Raw genomic sequence first — 5,000 nt, forward strand, 5'->3', positions numbered from 1 at the left:
ATTTGTCAGCTTTGGCGAGACACGGGTGCTTGTGTATTAGCGTGAGCGTTTTTTATTCTGATCAGGAACAGTTTTACAAGTCCGCAAAGGATCGAGGAAAGGTTTATCGCCAGCTGAAAAGAGACACAGCGCTTTGGCTGTGGAGACTTGTTCGGCTGGCGTTCGGAGAGTCGCGTTTTTCAGAATTGTATTGAGATCGTTTTCCACAGAGCTCAGATGTCAAAGCACAGCAGAAGCTCTCCACAGCGATCATCGATAGCGCCCTTTCTCCCGCAGCTCCGTCCTCATTGGAAGGAAGCAAGAGTGAAAGGCTGAAGTGAAATAGAGCGGGGACGAAGGCAGTGAAGAGAGAGAACGTGGGAAGAAGAGAAAAACGCAAGGGAAAAAAAGCAGCTTCGTAAAAGAGGTGACGGAGCTGTCCTCTCAATAAGAAGGGTGCCAGCGAGCTTTGGTCTCGCTTACGGCCACACCCCCTTGAGCACGCCTGATCTCGTCTGATCTCGGAAGCTAAACAGGGATGGGCCTGGTTAGTACTTGGATGGGAGACCGCCTGGGAATACCAGGTGCTGTAAGCTTTTAAGCGCAGGAGGCGCCCTATCCCCGCTCGCTCGCTCATTCCCCTGTTCACACGTGCAGTGCGGCTTGTCCGTCTGTTTATTTGTCAGCTTTGGCGAGACACGGGTGCTTGTGTATTAGCGTGAGCGTTTTTTATTCTGATCAGGAACAGTTTTACAAGTCCGCAAAGGATCGAGGAAAGGTTTATCGCCAGCTGAAAAGAGACACAGCGCTTCGGCTGTGGAGACTTGTTCGGCTGGCGTTCGGAGAGTCGCGTTTTTCAGAATTGTATTGAGATCGTTTTCCACAGAGCTCAGATGTCAAAGCACAGCAGCAGCTCTCCACAGCGATCCTCTATAGCGCCCTTTCTCCCGCAGCTCCGTCCTCATTGGAAGGAAGCAAGAGTGAAAGGCTGAAGTGAAATGGAGCGGGAACGAAGGCAGTGAAGAGAGAGAACGTGGGAAGAAGAGAATAACGCAAGGGAAAAAAAGCAGCGTCGTAAAAGAGGTGACGGAGCTGTCCTCTCAATAAGAAGGGTGACAGCGAGCCTTGGTGTCGCTTATGGCCACACCCCCTTGAGCACGCCTGATCTCGTCTGATCTCGGAAGCTAAACAGGGATGGGCCTGGTTAGTACTTGGATGGGAGACCGCCTGGGAATACCAGGTGCTGTAAGCTTTTAAGCGCAGGAGGCGCCCTATCCCCGCTCGCTTGCTCGTTCCCCTGTTCACACGTGCAGTGCGGCTTGTCCGTCTGTTTATTTGTCAGCTTTGGCGAGACACGGGTGCTTGTGTATTAGCGTGAGCGTTTTTTATTCTGATCAGGAACAGTTTTACAAGTCCGCAAAGGATCGAGGAAAGGTTTATCGCCAGCTGAAAAGAGACACAGCGCTTTGGCTGTGGAGACTTGTTCGGCTGGCGTTCGGAGAGTCGCGTTTTTCAGAATTGTATTGAGATCGTTTTCCACAGAGCTCAGATGTCAAAGCACAGCAGCAGCTCTCCACAGCGATCATCTATAGCGCCCTTTCTCCCGCAGCTCCGTCCTCATTGGAAGGAAGCAAGAGTGAAAGGCTGAAGTGAAATAGAGCGGGGACGAAGGCAGTGAAGAGAGAGAACGTGGGAAGAAGAGAAAAACGCAAGGGAAAAAAAGCAGCGTCGTAAAAGAGGTGACGGAGCTGTCCTCTCAATAAGAAGGGTGCTAGCGAGCCTTGATCTCGCTTACGGCCACACCCCCTTGAGCACGCCTGATCTCATCTGATCTCGGAAGCTAAACAGGGATGGGCCTGGTTAGTACTTGGATGGGAGACCGCCTGGGAATACCAGGTGCTGTAAGCTTTTAAGCGCAGGAGGCGCCCTATCCCCCCTCGCTCGCTCATTCCCCTGTTCACACGTGCAGTGCGGCTTGTCCGTCTGTTTATTTGTCAGCTTTGGCGAGACACGGGTGCTTGTGTATTAGCGTGAGCGTTTTTTATTCTGATCAGGAACAGTTTTACAAGTCCGCAAAGGATCGAAGAAAGGTTTATCGCCAGCTGAAAAGAGACACAGCGCTTCGGCTGTGGAGACTTGTTCGGCTGGCGTTCGGAGAGTCGCGTTTTTCAGAATTGTATTGAGATCGTTTTCCACAGAGCTCAGATGTCAAAGCACAGCAGCAGCTCTCCACAGCGATCCTCTATAGCGCCCTTTCTCCCGCAGCTCCGTCCTCATTGGAAGGAAGCAAGAGTGAAAGGCTGAAGTGAAATAGAGCGGGGACGAAGGCAGTGAAGAGAGAGAACGTGGAAAGAAGAGAAAAACGCAAGGGAAAAAAGCAGCGTCGTAAAAGAGGTGACGGAGCTGTCCTCTCAATAAGAAGGGTGCCAGCGAGCCTTGCTCTCGCTTACGGCCACACCCCCTTGAGCACGCCTGATCTCGTCTGATCTCAGAATCTAAACAGGGATGGGCCTGGTTAGTACTTGGATGGGAGACCGCCTGGGAATACCAGGTGCTGTAAGCTTTTAAGCGCAGGAGGCGCCCTATCCCCGCTCGCTCGCTCATTCCCCTGTTCACACGTGCAGTGCGGCTTGTCCGTCTGTTTATTTGTCAGCTTTGGTGAGACACGGGTGCTTGTGTATTAGCGTGAGCGTTTTTTATTCTGATCAGGAACAGTTTTACAAGTCCGCAAAGGATCGAGGAAAGGTTTATCGCCAGCTGAAAAGAGACACAGCGCTTCGGCTGTGGAGACTTGTTCGGCTGGCGTTCGGAGAGTCGCGTTTTTCAGAATTGTATTGAGATCGTTTTCCACAGAGCTCAGATGTCAAAGCACAGCAGCAGCTCTCCACAGCGATCCTCTATAGCGCCCTTTCTCCCGCAGCTGCGTCCTCATTGGAAGGAAGCAAAAGTGAAAGGCTGAAGTGAAATAGAGCGGGGACGAAGGCAGTGAAGAGAGAGAACGTGGGAAGAAGAGAAAAACGCAAGGGAAAAAAAGCAGCGTCGTAAAAGAGGTGACGGAGCTGTCCTCTCAATAAGAAGGGTGCCAGCGAGCCTTGCTCTCGCTTACGGCCACACCCCCTTGAGCACGCCTGATCTCATCTGATCTCGGAAGCTAAACAGGGATGGGCCTGGTTAGTACTTGGATGGGAGACCGCCTGGGAATACCAGGTGCTGTAAGCTTTTAAGCGCAGGAGGCGCCCTATCCCCGCTCGCTCGCTCATTCCCCTGTTCACACGTGCAGTGCGGCTTGTCCGTCTGTTTATTTGTCAGCTTTGGCGAGACACGGGTGCTTGTGTATTAGCGTGAGCGTTTTTTTGTTCTGATCAGGAACAGTTTAACAAGTCCGCAAAGAATCGAGGAAAGGTTTATCGCCAGCTGAAAAGAGACACAGCGCATCGGCTGTGGAGACTTGTTCGGCTGGCGTTCGGAGAGTCGCGTTTTTCAGAATTGTATTGAGATCGTTTTCCACAGAGCTCAGATGTCAAAGCACAGCAGCAGCTCTCCACAGCGATCCTCTATAGCGCCCTTTCTCCCGCAGCTCCGTCCTCATTGGAAGGAAGCAAGAGTGAAAGGCTGAAGTGAAATAGAGCGGGGACGAAGGCAGTGAAGAGAGAGAACGTGGGAAGAAGAGAAAAACGCAAGGGAAAAAGAGCAGCGTCGTAAAAGAGGTGACGGAGCTGTCCTCTCAATAAGAAGGGTGCCAGCGAGCCTTGCTCTCGCTTACGGCCACACCCCCTTGAGCACGCCTGATCTCGTCTGATCTCGGAAGCTAAACAGGGATGGGCCTGGTTAGTACTTGGATGGGAGACCGCCTGGGAATACCAGGTGCTGTAAGCTTTTAAGCGCAGGAGGCGCCCTATCCCCGCTCGCTCGCTCATTCCCCTGTTCACACGTGCAGTGCGGCTTGTCCGTCTGTTTATTTGTCAGCTTTGGCGAGACACGGGTGCTTGTGTATTAGCGTGAGCGTTTTTTATTCTGATCAGGAACAGTTTTACAAGTCCGCAAAGGATCGAGGAAAGGTTTATCGCCAGCTGAAAAGAGACACAGCGCTTCGGCTGTGGAGACTTGTTCGGCTGGCGTTCGGAGAGTCGCGTTTTTCAGAATTGTATTGAGATCGTTTTCCACAGAGCTCAGATGTCAAAGCACAGCAGCAGCTCTCCACAGCGATCCTCTATAGCGCCCTTTCTCCCGCAGCTCCGTCCTCATTGGAAGGAAGCAAGAGTGAAAGGCTGAAGTGAAATAGAGCGGGGACGAAGGCAGTGAAGAGAGAGAACGTGGGAAGAAGAGAAAAACGCAAGGGAAAAAAAGCAGCGTCGTAAAAGAGGTGACGGAGCTGTCCTCTCAATAAGAAGGGTGCCAGCGAGCTTTGGTCTCGCTTACGGCCACACCCCCTTGAGCACGCCTGATCTCGTCTGATCTCGGAAGCTAAACAGGGATGGGCATGGTTAGTACTTGGATGGGAGACCGCCTGGGAATACCAGGTGCTGTAAGCTTTTAAGCGCAGGAGGCGCCCTACCCCCGCTCGCTCGCTCATTCCCCTGTTCACACGTGCAGTGCGGCTTGTCCGTCTGTTTATTTGTCAGCTTTGGCGAGACACGGGTGCTTGTGTATTAGCGTGAGCGTTTTTTATTCTGATCAGGAACAGTTTTACAAGTCCGCAAAGGATCGAGGAAAGGTTTATCGCCAGCTGAAAAGAGACACAGCGCTTTGGCTGTGGAGACTTGTTCGGCTGGCGTTCGGAGAGTCGCGTTTTTCAGAATTGTATTGAGATCGTTTTCCACAGAGCTCAGATGTCAAAGCACAGCAGCAGCTCTCCACAGCGATCATCTATAGCGCCCTTTCTCCCGCAGCTCCGTCCTCATTGGAAGGAAGCAAGAGTGAAAGGCTGAAGTGAAATAGAGCGGGGACGAAGGCAGTGAAGAGAGAGAACGTGGGAAGAAGAGAAAAACGCAAGGGAAAAAAAGCAGCGTCGTAAAAGAGGT

General features: G+C 52.1%; 1 protein-coding gene and 7 non-coding genes across 8 annotated transcripts in view; 7 read left to right on the forward strand and 1 right to left on the reverse strand.

Annotated features, from left to right (window-relative positions):
• The window catches only part of LOC138242792 (zinc finger protein 271-like), a 781,993-nt gene that overhangs the window by 612,126 nt on the left and 164,867 nt on the right, over positions 1–5,000 (reverse strand). The gene's annotated exons all lie outside the window — the stretch shown is intronic.
• On the forward strand, positions 457–575 carry LOC138243962 (5S ribosomal RNA). The gene has a single exon (XR_011192576.1). It is a non-coding gene; the product is annotated as a 5S ribosomal RNA (ribosomal RNA).
• On the forward strand, positions 1,113–1,231 carry LOC138245133 (5S ribosomal RNA). Its single transcript, XR_011193747.1, has one exon. It is a non-coding gene; the product is annotated as a 5S ribosomal RNA (ribosomal RNA).
• LOC138216451 (5S ribosomal RNA) lies at positions 1,769–1,887 on the forward strand. Its single transcript, XR_011180163.1, has one exon. It is a non-coding gene; the product is annotated as a 5S ribosomal RNA (ribosomal RNA).
• LOC138216538 (5S ribosomal RNA) lies at positions 2,424–2,542 on the forward strand. Its single transcript, XR_011180250.1, has one exon. It is a non-coding gene; the product is annotated as a 5S ribosomal RNA (ribosomal RNA).
• LOC138216463 (5S ribosomal RNA) lies at positions 3,080–3,198 on the forward strand. The gene has a single exon (XR_011180175.1). It is a non-coding gene; the product is annotated as a 5S ribosomal RNA (ribosomal RNA).
• On the forward strand, positions 3,737–3,855 carry LOC138243963 (5S ribosomal RNA). The gene has a single exon (XR_011192577.1). It is a non-coding gene; the product is annotated as a 5S ribosomal RNA (ribosomal RNA).
• Positions 4,393–4,511, forward strand: LOC138217138 (5S ribosomal RNA). The gene has a single exon (XR_011180851.1). It is a non-coding gene; the product is annotated as a 5S ribosomal RNA (ribosomal RNA).

Source organism: Lepisosteus oculatus, chromosome 14 (genome assembly GCF_040954835.1).
Source record: "Lepisosteus oculatus isolate fLepOcu1 chromosome 14, fLepOcu1.hap2, whole genome shotgun sequence".
NCBI classification, from domain to species: domain Eukaryota; kingdom Metazoa; phylum Chordata; class Actinopteri; order Semionotiformes; family Lepisosteidae; genus Lepisosteus; species Lepisosteus oculatus.